General features: G+C 36.0%; 1 non-coding gene across 1 annotated transcript; it reads left to right on the top strand.

Moving 5' to 3' along the window:
- Positions 1–14,892: 14,892 nt before the first annotated feature.
- Positions 14,893–14,986, top strand: Trnay-gua (transfer RNA tyrosine (anticodon GUA)). The gene is made up of 2 exons: positions 14,893–14,929; positions 14,951–14,986. It is a non-coding gene; the product is annotated as a tRNA-Tyr (tRNA).
- The last annotated feature ends 2,777 nt before the right edge of the window (positions 14,987–17,763 follow it).

Raw genomic sequence — 17,763 nt, 5'->3', positions numbered from 1 at the left:
TAAAAATATCTATATACGGTCTCTTAAGAAAAATATAAAACATAAAACACATGCAATAATATATAATAAAACATAAACGCATTAACAAAACAAAAACTTATTTAAAGTGCATTAGTTACATACATATATGAACACAAGTTAAATAAAAATACAGAAAAAGCTTCATTTATGCTTTTTATAAAAATGAATATGATATGAAGCGCAATGAGAAAGCATTCCGTGAATACTCCATGAGTACTTTATGTGTGAATTCTGCAATTCATTTTGTACTCATTTTGTATTCCTAGAAGACTTTAGACGTGGATTTCGAAGGCACATATACCCTTAAGTAGCCCAATTATATATATATTTTCTCCAATTATGTTTATAGTGGCAATAAAATATATTTTGGAAAATAATCATTTAATGATTAGATTGTCATGGGTTGCTGCCGATTTTTGCCATTTGGCGTTACGACCATATGACACAGGTTTTTTAGAACGCATAGCACGTGATTGAGTAATTCTTTTCATCTTATTAATTTGCACAGTGGTTTCCGGTTATATGTCAATGCTTAAGATGATGATAATGATAAGGACATGATTAGCATTCTTGTTTTGTCGAATCATTCCAAGTGAAGTGGTGTCATAAATAAACAGTGTGGGTAGTGAAAGTAGTATGTGTGCCGATGAATTAGTCATTAGACCACAACCATACTTTTAGATATGAAACATTTATAGATTATTAATTGTTAGAAAATTAAGTAGATTTAAGCGGATTTCGCAGGTTTTTGGAGGGGTGTATTAAGGGTAACTAATACGTAGAGTTTAATACAATATATTAACCAAACTAGGTGTGGATTATCCCTAACATCATATCAATAAACAAATTTAAAATATACGATGGAAATAATTTTCTATGTAAGGCGGATAAAAGAGGTTATCATTTTTTTGCAACAATTTGTAAATAAATCGAATAATGTGGATATGTAAGGAATTTTGCAAATGTTGAAATGGCGAATGGTATAAATAGACGACATCAAAATCTTTTGTTAACATGCAAGGTGTGCCTAAGCGAAATGCATGATGTGGTTCACCGTGACGAATGTGGTCCCATGCGAGTACATTTGCATTCAAATTCAAAGTATTTAACACGTTCATCGACATTGCGAGGTACATTTTTCACAACAGAAATCCAATGCAACGCGTCTAAAAAGTATACAAATTCAAGTGAACTACTGCCGGAAGGAGGATACAATTTTTGGAAACGTACAACGGAACTGAGGAAAAGTACAACGGAAGAAATGGACATTCAACGGCGAATGGGCTTGCAAAAAAGAATAATAGGAAGCTTGAAAATTATTCTGGGTGCTAGCAATCAACACTGCCAGCTACAGACGCAATCATTGTCCTACTAAATAGAGTTGGGTAGTCTAGTTCACTTAGCGGATCGATCTTGCTCGTTCCTTTTTTTTAAAAAGGTACTAGTTCCTTAACCCTTTATGGCCCAATGTTGCCCACAGGCAACAAAATGTTTTAGAGCTTAAATTTAATATGCAGCTAGTAGATATATATTCTTTGGATTTCATATGTCCAAAGAAAAATTGAAAAAAAATCAAAGTTTTCATAAAGTTATGAGCTTTTCAATATAGAGTATTGGGCAAAAATGTGTACAGTACTAATTTGTGTATACTGTCCAAATTGTTTAAATCGCTTCGTATTCGAATTGTATGAATTCTGTAATCAGAATTATTTTTGACTTTGGTGCACACGAAAGGTTATAGTAACTTCAGTACATTGTACAAAATTGTGTGCCAGTCAGCCAAACTTTGGGTCTTTAGTGCACAATTTACATTAAATCGGACGAAAATAAAAATGGAGCTATATGTAAATCTGAACTGATTTTCACGAAACTTAGCAGACCTCATTAATTAAGTACGATATGCAGAAATTCGTGCAAATCGGAAGATATATAAGGGGCTTTAGAGCTCCATAACCTATATATATATATATATATATATGGGAGCCATATCTAAATCTGAACCAATTTCCACAAAGCTTAACATACATCATTTTAGATTTAATTCAGTACGCTATGCCAAACTTCGTGTAAATCGGAAGATATATAGGCACTTTGGTACACCATTTAAATTGAATCGTACGAAAAAATATATGGGAGCTATATCTAAACCTGACCCGATTTTCTGGAAACTTGACACACGTCATTCTAGACTCAATTCAGTACACTAGTCAAAATTTCGTGCAAATCGAAAGATATATAGGGACTTTGCTGCACCATTTACATAAAATTGAACCAAACTATATACGGGTGCTATATCTAAATCTGATCCGATTTTCTTCAATTTCAGTAGGGTTCGTCCTTGGTCAAATAAGTGACTTCTGCCAAATTTCATTCAAATCGGATCATGAATACGACATGTACTTTGTTTACAAATTAACATCTATCGACGGTCAGACGAACGGACATGCATAAATCGACTCAGAAATTGATTCTATGCATATTCTCAATAGGAACCATGGCTTAGAATTTTTGACAAAGTTTAGAGGGAGTGGTCCACCCGGGATTTTTTTAATGAAGTTTATAGGGCTAATACTAATACTATACTATTACTATACTATAATATACTATACTATTACTATACTATAATATACTATACTATACTATACTATACTATAGGGCAAATTCTATTCCAGACGTGGATTTTTCAATGAAGCTTTTAAAACAGTTATCAGAGCTGCAAAGACCATTCGGGGCTTGGAATTTTTGACGAAGTTTAGAAGGCTACTAAGATCACTCCCGTCGTTAGTTTTTTAATGAAGTTTACTCTAATACCACACCAGCCGTGGATTTTTTAATGACATTGCTGTTGAGACCACGACAGACGTGGTGGTTTGCAGGGCTCTAATAAAATGGACTATTTGATCAAAGTTGGGAGCCACTCTATGACGACTTTAGGCGTGAAGTTTTTCCGTACTTTTAAATGGATTCCAATAGGACTTAAGACGTGACTTTGTAATCAAATTTTAATATACTCCTTGATTCGGCATAGATCCTTTTGTCATTTTTAATGGACTCCAAGGTGTCTTTAGACCTGGACATTTATTGGGCTCAAAGAATTCTTCAGGCGTTTATTTTAAATAAAATTTAAATTGATTTTTAAACAATTTTAATGGTTTCCAAAAGGACTTTAGGCTTGTATTTTAAACAATTTTAATGAACTCCAAGAAGTTTTATGCGTCAGTCCATTGTTTGGATTGTTCTTTTGCCTCTGGAGTATAGTGGTGGATCCATGTCTCATCAACAGTTATGAAACGATTCTTAAAATCTATTTATTTTGCTTAAAACGATCCAAACAAGACTGAGAAAAGTTCATTTTTATGCGTTTTCGATCGACTGTTAGCAAATGCGGCAAACATCTTGTAGAAAGTTTTTCATGCAAAATTAAATGGTTGGCCGCATAGACCTCTAAAATTCATAAAAATCACTCTTTGAGTTTTTATTATTCTCTTATTCATATAACCATCTTGAGTTTATTCAAATTTCAGAAAAACATAATCCACACCGAATGTACTCTTAGGTTCACAGGTCCGTTAATCGACCACTAAAGTCCATTGTAACCTACCGAAAATCTGATTAAATTTACTTGATTAGTTCTTCATGCAAAATTAAATGGATGCGATCATTTGAGATGCCTGTGATATCAGCAAGTTCACGCACTTTTATTCGTCGATCATTTAATATCATATCATGCACTTTGGCTACAATTTGGACGTCCACTACGTGGCTCATTTTCAATGCTTCTACGAAGTAAGTACGTACATATCTAAAGAAGTAAGTACATACATACCTACAAACATGATTATGAAGGATGATTAATTCCCCCCACGCGCACAGACACACACTCGCGGCCTTCATTATCGACACTGTTTATGACACCTCTTCACTTAGAATAATTTTCCTGAAATAGTAGACTGGACTTGTCCTTATCATTATAAAATAATAAACGCAAACCACTGTACCTACCAATGAATAATATGATAGGAATTCATCTATCACGTGCTAAAGGTACACAAAACCTGTGTGGCATATCGATAACATCATCATAATCGGCAGCAACCGATGACGATCTAATCGGGAAATACATGCTTTATTGCCACTGCCAACATAATTGAAAAAATTTGAATAAAAACACGTTTTTTTGCTTAGAACCGACTAGAATCACTAGGTCTAAATTGAGTTGCTTGCGGACAGATGTTTTTAATTAAGCGTGCAGACATAACTCAGATAGCCGATAGGGGGCAACGACTTGTAACCTACATTTGTTCACGTGCCGACGGATGTACTCATCATAAAGGTAATCAACATTAAATCATTAAAAAACTTGTAGTCATTAAAATTTATTAAAAGTTATACGCCGAATCATCTCCTGAAGTCCATCAATGAAGTCCAAAAAATCCACGTTGTAAGTCCTATAGGATTCCATTAAAACGGACTGAAAAACTTCACTACTAAAATCGAGATGGTGAACTCTAAAAGTCCACAGTGGTATTAGATCCATGTAAACCTCATTAAGAAATCAAGTCTGGTGTGGTCAAAACATTATTAAAAAATTCTTTATAAAAACTTTAAAAATTATAAAAAAGAAGAGTTAAGTGTTTTGGAAACTTCCATCTCTGTTATGAACACATTTTAAATTTTGTTTCGATCTGGCAACTCTTTCATGTAGAAACAGGTGTTCAAAAAGACGCATTCACAATTTGTAACAATGGAAAATATGAAATGCGTGCTGTCATGAAATATTTACATAAAAAAAGGTTTATCGGGACAAGAAATTCATAATGATATGGAGAAAGTGAGAAACGTGGTCGTACAAGCTTTGAAAATGAACCACGCAGTGGACGTCCAAATTGTAGCCAAAGTGCATGATATGGTATAAAAGTACGGCATCAAGTAAATTTAAACGGATTTTCGGTAGGTTACAATGAACTTTAGTGGTCGATTAACGGACCTGTGGACTTAAGAGTACCTTCAAGATGGTTGTATGAATAAGAGAATAATAAAAAACTCAAAGAGTGATTTTTATGAATTTTAGAGGTCTATTGCGGCCAATCGCGGCGTGGTTGTTTAATAAAATGTATAGGGAAGTTGTGGAGCTACTAAGTAGTGTATCCCTTAAACAAGTTTGCATGGCTACTAAGCCAATTTAGTCGTGGGGCTACTAAGATCCTTCAAACGTGCCTTTCTAATGATTTTTAGAATGCTATTAAGGGAAATAATTTTAAATGGTCTCCAAGAGAAGTCTAGATCTTTTGACGAATTTCAGAGATGTCTACCAAAGATGTGGATTTTTATACCCTTCACCACCTCTGGTCTTTGTGTCTTTGTGTGAGGTAGACACATGGTTCCTTTTGAGAAAATGAATAGAATCACTTTCTGAGTCGATTTATGCATGTCCGCCCATCCGTCTGTCCATGTTAAATTGTAAACAAAATACAGGTCGCATTTGGCACAGCTCATTAATTTGTAAGAACTTGAAATAGACGTGGATATTTATATCCTTCACCACACTGTGGTACAGGGTATTATGTCTTTGTTCATATGTTTGTAACAGGCAATAATATTCGATTTGAGAATATGCATAGAATCGCTTTCTGAGTCGATTGCATGCCTGCCCGTCCGTCTGTCCATGTTAAATTGTAAACAAAGTACAGGTCGCATTTATGATACGAATTGGATGAAATTTCGCACAACTCATTTGTTTGGCACAAGGACGAGCCCTATAGAAATTGCAAAAAAATCGGTTCAGATTTAGATATAGCTTCCATATATATTTTCGTTCGATTTAATGTAAATGATCCATCAAATACGCTATATATTCTTCGATTTGCACGAAAGGTGCACTGAAGTCCCTATATATCGTTCATTTTGCACTAGAACGATGTGTGTTAAATTTCGTGAAAGATATAGATTTAGATATAGTTCCCATATATATTTTCGTCCGATTTTAGGTAAACAGTGTACCAAAGTCCCTATATATCCTTCGATTGGAACGAAATTTGACATAGCGTACTGAATTGAGTCTAGAATTACGTGTGTAAAGTTTCCTGAAAAAATCGGAAACACACGTGCCATCAAGTACCCCAATGTAGGTCTAGCGATTCTAAACAGTGTCAATAAAACATATTTTGGAAAATAATCATTTAACAATTAAATTGTCATCGGTTGTTGCCGAGTTTCCTAGCTGGCGTTATAGCCATGCGACACAGCTCTTTAACACTTGATTGATGAACTATTTCCATCTTATTACTGGGCGCAGTGGTTTCTGGTTATATGGCAATGGTTATGATGATAAGAATATGATTAGCTTTCTTGTGTCGATAGTGAATGTCGTGTGGTGGCTGTGTGTCTGGTGAGTTAGTCATCATTCATAATCATATTTGTAGATATGTATGTAACACGTATAGATGAAAATATGTATGATATTTATGGCGTATATTAAGGGCTACTAACCCCCGTCCGGGTGTAGATTTTTTTAACGAAGTTTTGAGGGGAAATAGACGAATTAAGACGTAATTTTTTTTTAATGAGGGTAACTAAGACCAATTAATTTTTAATAAAGATTACAGGGTGACTATGACCACTCGAGGTGCGGAAGTTTGGACGGTTACGAAAATCACTGCAGAAGTGATTTTTAATGAAGTTTACCGGGCTGTAATGCCACTCTAGACGTGGATGAAGTTGTGTTGAAGCAGTTTACAGGGCTACTAAGACCACTCGGGTTTGGGATCTTTTAACTAAATTTACAGGGCTACTAAGACCACTCCAGCTGGGAATTTTTAAAAAAAAAAACTTTACAGGGCTTTAATACCACTCCAGTGGTGGATTTTTAAATGAAGTTTAGGCCGCTACCAAGACCACTACTTATCTGGCTTGCGACAGAACTTTCGTTCCATAAGTCAATCTTAAAAAAAGATTTAAAGGCGCGTCGGCCTTTTGCGCAAATTTGAAATGCCATGTTCGGCAATGTTGTTTTCCACTTGGTCTTTCCATCTAATTCGTGGCCTTCCCCTTCCGCGTCAATCATCAGCTGGTTCGCTCACAACATGACCCAGCCAACGTAGTCGCTACAGCTCGATATGCTGATGTCCGAGAATAGCTGGTACAATTCATGGTTCATACGACAGCGATATCCACCGTCAACGCAGATTGGCCCATAGATCTTTGGGAGAATTTTTCTCTTAAAACCTTCAATAGCTGCCTCGTCTGATTGGGCAATTAACCATGCTTTAGATCCATATAACAGCACTGGTAGTACTAGCGTCCTGAAGAGTGTGAGTTTCGTCTGGCGAGAGGTGGCCTTGTATCTAAACTGCTGCATAGTATCATCTGTTGGCCCAAACTATCCTTCTCCGAATTTCAAAACTGATATTATTAGTTTTAAATATGGCGGCACCAAGGTAATGAAATCTTGACTACCTCGAAGCTGTAGTTCTCAAGTTCCACAGTTGGTCCGGGTCTACTGAACGTCTTGCGCGTTGATACCATCAACTTCATCTTCTCGTTTTTTACTGCCAGACCCACTTTGGCAGACTCATTCTCAATTTGTTCAATGGTGACTGTTACCGCTCTCAATGTTCGACCCATTATATCGATGTCACCGGCGTAGGCGAGTAACATGTGTTGTTTGGTATACAGAGTGCCATTTCTGTTCACCTTGCCTATAGTATGACCTTTTCCAGCAGGATGTTAAATAGGTCACACGACAAACTGTCACCTTGTCTGAATCCTCGTTCGGTATTGAAGGGAAGTTAAAGTTATCATGCATAACCTAATTAATTTTGCATGAATGCCAAACGCAGACATGGCTTTAAACACTCGGGAGGGATAGGGCTGTCGAATGCGGCTTCAAGTCGACGAAGGCCTGAAGCCGCATTAGTATGGTCCATTAATATCATTGATCATTGTCTTTAGTCGTTCACACAGCGCTTTATATGCAATGGGAAGGAGACTTATTCCTCTATAGTTGGCACATATCGTCTTGTCTCCCTTATTGTGCACGGGAAACAGGATGCTGAGGTTCCAATCATTGGGCAAGCATTCCTCTAGCCAAATTGTACTAATCATCTGGTGCAATGCTATGCATAGATTTTCTGATGATACTGTACGGCTACTATGCATGGATTTTTTAATGATTTAATGCTGATTACCTTTATGATGAGTACATACATGAGTACATTACAAAGTCATTGCCTCCTATCAGCTATCTGAGTTATGTCTGCACACTTAATCGAATCGGATACATGTGCCGTCAAGTACCCCCAAATTTTGGCCTAAAATTCTAGTCGTTTCTAAGCAAAGGCATATTTCTATTCAAATTTGGTTCAATTATGTTGACAGTGGCAATAAACTGTGTTTTGGGGAAATAATCATTTCACGATTAGATCGCCATCGGTTGCTGCCGATTATTGCTATTTGATGTTATCGCTATGCGATACAGGTTTTGTGTACCTTTAGCACGTGATAGATGAATTCCTACCATATTATTCATTGACAGGTACAGTGGTTTGCGTTTATCATTTTATTGCTAAGAAAGTCATATGCCACATGCTGATGATAATGATATGGACAAGTTCAGTCTACTAATATAGGAGGAAAATTTTTCAAAGTGAATAGGTGTCATAAGCAGTGTCGATAATGAACGCCGCGTATGTGTGTCTGTGCGCGTGGGGGGAATTAATCATCATTCATAATCATATTTGTAAATATGAATGTATGTATGTGTGTATGTAAGTTTTTACTAGATTAATCAAGTAGATTTATTCAGATTTGTACTTTAGAGGTCTATCAACGGTCCTTAGGCGTGTTGTTTGTTTTTATGAAGTTTGAATGAACTCAATGCGTTTATATAAATTATCGAGTCATAATAAGGCCACTAAAGGAGCGAATTTTTTTTGGTTGGCTGATGCGCACGATAACTCTCAAAGGGAGTAATCGATATCATACAAACTTTGTACATCTTCGAATTTCAATGCGAACAGACTAACCGATTAGATCCAAACTTTGTACAACCTATTATCTTCACTAAGCCTAGATTAAGTGCGAATATGGGACCCATTGGTCCATTCCTTCTGGTACCTACCGAACAAATAGTCGAAATTTTCAATATGGGACCCATTGATCCATTCCTTTGGGATTTACATATCCAATATCAGGTAGATTGAATGAAATATAGCGCTGATCGCTTTGAAATGATCCATGAGGTTCCAGTGATGGTCGAAGACAACGCTTATAACTTTCGGTGATGAACAGTTAATAATTTTGGGATGAAGTGGACCGAAAACATATTTATTGGGTGTTTTTTCGAGTCGATCTATAGGCCACATTGAAAACCGAACATCACAATACAACCCACGGTAAAGGGAATCTGGACTAGTAATTATAAGGGTTCTACTGAATATTGGATGAGGTGTAAGGATGAGGTGCTCTTGATCTCTAATCGGACAAGATTGTGCAAATATCACGAAATATTGCCAGGCTCGAAATAAAAATCCGTAGAAATGTTAGAGTTCCGTTGTAGTTGTGTATGGTCGGCTCCGTCCGACTATACTGCTCCGCTCACTGGTTTTGAAATATCCTCGACATGTAGGCCCATAAACATCTTCCGAGAACGCAGACCATGATCTGAACGATTCGGAGAGCTATGAACTATTAAAAGAACGACTGAACTAAAACGATAGATGAATAAATGAGCTTAATTGCGAATTGAACAAGAATATCGACATAGTTCACTGAAAAGAGCTGCACTAATAACAGCGATCAGATATTTGAACTAGATAGAACCACTCTAATATCGCGAGAGACTTCATGTGTGTTGTGGATTTAAGAACCAATTTGTTATCCGGATCGAAGAAAAACGACAAAGTTGTCCCGATAAACCTTTTTTATGTAAATATTAAATGACAGCACGTATTTCTAATGTTTCCATTGTAAAAATTAGACATGCGTCTTTTTGAACACCTGTTTCTATATAAAGGAGTTGCCAAATCGAAACAAAATTCAACATGTGTTCATAACAGAGATAGAAGTTTCCAAAACACATAATTTTTTTCTGTTAATACCGCGCTCTTTGTACTAGGCTAAGAAGTTTCCGAACTTCTCTCGTACAGAGCTACAGCGGTTATTAACCGTAGGGTTAATGATGCTTACATTGCTACTAAGGGACTTTTTGTTTTATAAAATCTAGGCGCCTGTCTGGTCGGTCAGCTGGTGCGCATGATAACTCTTGAAGGGAATCATCGATTTCATTCAAACTTTGCACATCAGAATATTTTATGGTCTCTTTTATGAAATTTAAAGGGAATCCATAGTGTTATTTTTATTTTTATACCCTCCACCATAGTATGGAGGGTATATTAATTTTGTCATTTCGTTTGTAACTCATCGAAATATTCAGTTCCGACCCTATAAAGTATATATATTCTTGATCAGGGTAAAATTCTAAGATGATCTAGCCATGTCTGTCCGTCCGTCTGTTGAAATCACGCTATCTTCTGAAGGAATAGGGTGCTGAAATTTTGCATAGGTTTGTCTTTTGTCTGCAGACAGGTCAAGTTCGAAGATGGGATATATCGGTCCACGTTTAGGCATAGCTACCATATAATAATTTTCGGTATTTTGGGATTATTGAGCGCCTTTTTCAACCGAATACGCTGAAATTTGGTATATTGGGTTCTTATTGGGTACTAAATGTCTCCACAAAAATTTATAAATATAGGTCCACTTTTTCTGGTAGCTCCCATTTTACGGTACCTCCTATTTTCAGTATTTTGAGGGTTTTGATCCTATTTTTCCACCTAATTGGTTGAAATTTAGTATTTTGAGTTCGTAATAGTTATCAAATCTCTCCACAAAAAAAAAAAAAATTATAAATATAGGACCATTTTTTCGGATAGCCCCCATATAAGGGTACTCCCAATTTTCGTTATTTTGGGTCGTCCCCATATAACCCCCTTTTTTATTTTAAAATAGTTATGATTTTTTCCGTGTTTGAGTTTGGTTCTAAGACTCTGTTGTAGTCATTTCATCTGCTGAAGATACCAAGGAAAAACTAGAACATAAGGTTCGATAATTAACCTTATATATATATATATGAACTGTAACCCGCATTTAGCCATAGCCCCTGTGTGGGAGGTACCAGAAGGAGTGGACCGATATTCCCCATGTTCGAACTTGAAAAAATTTTGGAAGAAATAATAAGATGGACAAAGTTTGTATAAAAAAAAAAATTCTGAAAAAAATTTGTTCCAAAGAAACATGGGTTCTAGAACCAATATTTCGATGAGCCATAAGGCTGAGGATATAATTATCAATTACAATTCTGAAATTTGTATTATGATTTACATAATCGGTTTGTAGAAATGTCGGTATAGGGGCACTTTTTGGTATTTTCCCTTTATTTTAATTTCAAGTACCTGTCTGCATATCTATGGTGGAGGGTATCCAAAGTTCGGCCCGGCCGAACTTAACGCTTTTTCACTTTTTTACCATTAATCATGTTTCTTTACTTACAAAAATGTTATTATATTTGCAGGTTTTCTTTCTGGTGAGAAGTCACTTGAAATGTAAGTACATTAGTCATTGTTTTCATAAATATTTATTAGCAGCATTTCATTATTTATTTAAAGTACTTATACTACGATAACTATTATAAGTTATGTATAATTAATTAATTATTAATTATTCCAAATAGATATATGTATGTGTGACTGTTAAGTGAAAAAATAAAACAAATACCTCAAGTACCTTAGATGGTCTATTTTTATTTTCCTCCTTCTAGTTCATGTCATGGTGTTTAACGTTAATACTTATGTACATCTAAACCTCATGACTTGTGATCTGTACTCGAGATAAGCGAGTGGGTTCCCTATTCCATGTGACATTCCAAGGAAGCTCTTTTCATGAATACCCGCCCATCACCAGCTGTTCACATGCCCGCAAAGTGTTTCTTTATTGAAATAAAAATGATGAATTGGGGGTTTCATTCTTTACTTATCGTTACGACATAATCACATAGCATACAGCTAATAACTATTTGACATAATATTGATTGAATTTAGATCCAAATAGGTTTTGTATTTTCCCAGGCGACAAAACTACCCCGTTACATTTGATATCATTATTATGAATGGATATTAATGATAGCATTTATTGAAGTTGCTGCTGTTGGTTTTCTACAAATAATGGCGTCTTCACGTGTGGATGACTCATATATAATATTTTGGGGAAATACTTTCTATATGAATCACCAATTAGTGGTTCATTAACATTTCAATTGGTATTAGTTCGTTAGAAAGAGGGCAAAATGTGTGAATTTTTGAATTAAGTTTAAAGGGCTTATAAAAGTGGATTTCTAATGATGTTTAGAGCGTTAAATTGTAATATAATTTAGATGCCCACTAAGAGGTAACAATACATATTTTCTAATACAGGGTTGCCCATATTCGACGGACCCATGTTTTTTTTTTTAATCAAAGAAAAAAAATTTGGCGGTTGGCAATGTTAATCATTTAATTTGTTCCAAGTAGATTTTTTACATCAATTTTTGAATATGATATCTCTCAAATGGCTGCCTCTGGCGTTGATGACGTATTGTGCCCTTTTTGCTGCATTTTCCATCCAAAAAAATTAAGTGTTTTTTTTTTTGAAACTTCCATCTCTGTTATGAATACATGTTAAATTTTGTATCAATCTGGCAACTTCTTCATATAGAAACCGGTGTTCAACAAAGATGGATCCGTAATTTTGTTACAATGCAATGGATTAGATATGCGTGCTGTCATTAAATATTTACATAAATTATCGGAACAAGAAATTCATAATGATATGGTGAATGTGTGAGGTGAAAGTGCTCCTTCATATGCAACAGTAAAAAATTGGGTTGCTGAATTTGAATGTGGTCGTACAAAAATTAAAGATAAACCAGGTAGGGGACGTCCAAAAACAGCATTGCAGAGCGTGCATTGCTTATATCATGGGGATTTGAGATTCACATGATGAAGAACTACAGACGAAAAAAACGATCAAAAAATGAAAAAGAATTTCTCAAGCTTGTTTGAATCGTTTAAGCGAAATAAAATAGATTTTTAGCGTCGTTTCATAACTGTTGATGAGACATGGATCCACCTCTATACTCAAGAGACAAAATAACAATCCAAACAATGGACTGAGGCTGGAGGAAGTGCCCCAAAGAAAGCAAAAACAATTCAATTGGCTGATATGGCAACAGTATTTTATTGATTGAGTAACTGCAAAAGGGTAAAACAATAAATTCAGAGTACTATTGCAAGCTTATGGATCAATTAAATGTACAAATTAGAGAAAAACCACCTGGCTTACAGCACAAACAAAAACCAGTAGGGAAAGTAGTAAAGTCGGACTGGGCCGACTATATGATACCTTTCACCACTTTGGGTATATTCAACAGATGAATCCTAACAGACGTCGCATTTTTAACGGACCAGTAAAATAAAATTGGATCCATAAACATGTCATTCTGCCACGGAATGATATTCGATACATTTTCGCTTGTCTATCAGAACTTCGTCCTCACCATATATACTAAGACCATTACAGGGTGAGATGAAAAAACTGCAACAAACTTCAGACTGCTGTCATTTCTAAGCCACTCGTCCGACAGCTGTTACAATTATGCCAGTCACAGCTCATTATATTGTTTACAAGCGTAAAAAACATTTTGGTGAGAATTTTCCAGAAGTTGTTCGTGATGGAATTCAAGCGTGATAGTGTCATTTCTTTGTATTTAGCTGGAAAACCACAAGTGGCTATCGTTAGAGCACTCCAGCATTTAACTGTGAATAAATCTTTTGTGCCTCGTAACATCGCTTGTTACCGTGATACTGGAAGCGTAGCCCGACGTCAAGGAAGTAAACGTATGAAAACAGCAACATCAGAATAAATGGTTCAGAAAGTAAAGAAGCGACTTAATCGAAACCCGCGTCGCAGTGGCCGAAAAATGGCTCGTTAGCTGAACATATCGCAATATTGCATTGGGCAAATATTGAAAAATGAGCTCGGGGTAAAGCCATTGAAATTCCAAAAAGTGCAAGAGGGAAATAGACTCAGAAGACCTAAAGAGTTGCTTCGCTGGACCGAAAATGGTAAACTGTCGAATTTGTTTTTCTCCAATGAGAAAACATTCGTCGCCCAGCACTTTGTAAACAAACAAAATTATCGTGTTTACTTGCCAAAGAGGTCAGCTGAAAATGTGCACCTTCTGTTGGCCACCAGAACTCAGGCGCCGGCAATGCCGATGGTGTGGGCCGCCCTAACAGCCGATGGTCGCTCTCCGCTTGTATTAATCGACCGTGGCATCAGAAAAAATGCCGAATATTATCGCCAAAATATTCTGGAGGGCACGCAAGCATTTAGGTCTGCGGTCAACATAACGGATACCAATGTATTGGACTATTGTGCCTGGAGAGTTTTGGAAACAAGGTTGGCACTAAAAATGCCAAAATGTCGATTACATCAAACAAGCGCTTCGCCGGGAATGGGCCAAAATTCCGCAGAGCAACAATCGGGCAGCTTTTGAAGGTCACAATTCGTGCCAAAGGTGATCAATTGGCCAACAAAACTAAACTTACCTTACCTTACCTCACCCTGTATTTATCGATTTTGCTTAACAAATGTTTCATAAAAATCATACACACTTATAGAAATATATAATATGATAAGCAGCATTATTTAAGACCACTTTTGAATTGTTATGCTAAATCATATCATCTGTATGTGAGTGAGGTGTGATAACAATGCTTATCATTATTTATAATGGTTGACAAAAATAATCTAATGCTAATTATGCTCTCGCCATTACCTTCGATAGCTCAGTTGGTAGAGCGGTGGACTGTAGAGTATACGAACAATCATAGTAATCCATAGGTCGCTGGTTCAAATCCGGCTCGAAGGAAATTTTTTTGTTTTTGAAAATGTATTTAGTTTTGCAAATGTATTAAAATCGATATTTGGACAAATTATTTTGTATCGTATTTCTATTTCTGATCCAATAATGGAAATGAAAATACTTATGGGAGCCTAGACCGGAGATATGTTTCCCATATATATATATATTTACTTTTTCTTGTTAATTACCGTTCAATTCCATTTACCTTTAAGCTTTTTACAAACAAACGAGTACATTAGTCCTCAAATTTGTTGGCTTACGTTGTCTGTTGTAACAAAAATTACAAAAAATGTAGTCAGTCGCATTCATTCGCAGACATATTTTATTATTTTTGTTATTGGCATATTGGCTATAAAATAAATAGAAGAGTAATATTTTCCATATTTATAGTTTTTTAACAACTTATCAGACAGTGTATTGACTATAATCATATTTATATATAGATAAAAAAGTATGAGTATTGCTATGCAATACCATTACTAATTCGATATTATCTTTATACGTTGTAAAAAATGACTCGATATTATAAACATCCTCTTTAACAATAAAATCTTCAAATTACTCAATACCAAATTACAGCCACTTAGATGGGAAATTGCGCATAAATTTCATAGACCATTAATATTGAAAATTTTGCCAAGACAATTTTAAATAGTTCTGCAAAGATGGTCTTCATGAAACTTGAAAGCAAAACTACTACCATTTCGGTGGTAAAATGAAGGCTAAAGCCTTCAAAATACCCGCGAGCTAAAGTTTTCAAAATACCGAAAATGGTACGAAACCTATGGCAACACATGTTTATCGAAAATGTTCTGAAAAACTATTTACCCCCTTCTGCGAACCCGAAAAGAAAAATGGATAAGCGGAAATGTGATGGATAAGCCAAAATATGGACCTTTCCAATATTAAACACCATGGGAGTATTAGCAAGGTTTGTGCAAATTTTCAAAGATATATGTAAAATAAAATATTCTGATATCCATGATGATTTTAACAGTCAGACAGAAGGACTTGGTTAAGCCAAAACTGTTAGTTTAGTTTAGAAATTCAGGTACTCCTTTAAAAACATGTTCTTAAAAAACCCACGACTTAGAAAAAAAAAACTTATTTGAAAATTTTGCTTACTTAGCTGGTTTGTGACAGAACGATTGTTCTATAAGATTAATTACCAATTACTATACTCAGGCCATAGTAGCATCTGTTGGCCAACACAATTCTCCTCCGGACTTCGAGGTAAATAAAATCGTTCACTACCTCGAAGCTGTAGTTTTAAAGTTCTACAGTTGGTCCGAGACTACTGGACGTCTTGCGCATTGATACCATCAGCTTGGTCTTCTCGTCATTTACTTTCAGTCCCAATTTGGCAGATTCATTCTCAATTCCTTCAATGGTGACTGTTACCGCTCGCAATGTTGGACCTATTATTTCGATTTCGTCGACGTGTGCTGTTTGGTGTACAGAGTGTCATTTCTGTTCACATTTGCAGGGCTCCTTTCCTTTCGTCGACGTGTGCTGTTTGGTGTACAGAGTGTCATTTCTGTTCACATTTGAAGGGCTCCGAGGGGGTCATTTCGACTTTAAATGCTGACCTTGTACCACTTAAAGTTATCCTGCATAGCCGTTCACAGACATGGCTTTAAATACCTCTGGACGGATAGGGCTATCGAATGCGGCTTTATAGTCGACGAATAGGTGGAATGTGTCGATGTGTTTTTCGTGGGCCTTTTCCAGGATTTGGCTCAGAGTGAAAATCTGGTCAATGGTGGATTTGCCAGGTCTGATTTGGATTTGCCAGGCTTCAGTCTTTCACACAGTACGCTGGATAGCACTTTATATGCGATGGGCATACATTTCTCTAGCCAAATTGTACTAATCAGCTGGTACATCTGACCACCGGTCTTATATAGTACGGGTGGTATATCATCGGCACCTGCTGCTTTATTGTTCTTCAGCCGATTAATTGATACTCTGGCCTCATCTTGAAGAGTAGTGAAATCATGTTTATACCCTTTACCACACTGTGGTACAGGGTATTATGTCTTTGTGTGTATGTTTGTAACAGGCAAAAGGAACGAGATAGACACATGGTTCCTTTTAAGAATATACCTAGAATCACTTTCTAAGTCGATTTATGCATGTCCGTCCGTCCGTCTGTCTGTCCATGTTAAATTGTAAACAAAGTACAGGTCGCATTTATGATTCGAATGGGATGAAATTTGGCACAGGTCACTTATTTGGCCTAAGGACGAACCCTATTGAAATTTGGAAAAATCGGTTCAGATTTAGATATAGCTCCCATATATATTTTCGTCCGATTTAATATAAACGGTCCCTATATATCCGATTTGCACGAAATTTGGTACAGCGTACTGAATTAGGTCTAGAATGGTGTGTGTTAAGTTTCGCGAAAATCGGTTCAGATTTAGGTATAGCTCCCACACATATTTTCGTCCGATTTAATGTAAATTACCGATTTGCACGAAATTTGGCATATCATACTGTATAAAGTCTAGAAAGTTGCGTGCTAACTTTCGTTGAAATCGGTTTAATTTTAGATATAACTCCCATACATATTTTCGTCCGATTTAATGTAAATGGTGCACCAAAGTCCCTATATAACATTCGATTTGCACGAAATTTGGTATAGTATACTGAATTACGTCTTAAATGATGTGTGTAAAGTTTCCTGAAAATAGGTCAAGATTTAGATATAGCTCTCATATTTATTTTCGTCTGATTTTACACAACATTGAGACAAAATTTTGCACAACGTTTTGAAGTTA

The sequence above is a fragment of the Musca vetustissima genome, unplaced genomic scaffold, assembly GCF_032173495.1.
Source record: "Musca vetustissima isolate MV318-11 ecotype Yass unplaced genomic scaffold, APGP_CSIRO_Mvet_v1 utg21637, whole genome shotgun sequence".
Taxonomy (NCBI): Eukaryota; Metazoa; Arthropoda; class Insecta; order Diptera; family Muscidae; genus Musca; species Musca vetustissima.
Note: the sequence above shows the minus strand (reverse complement) of the source record. Positions and strands in the feature narration are given on the sequence as shown.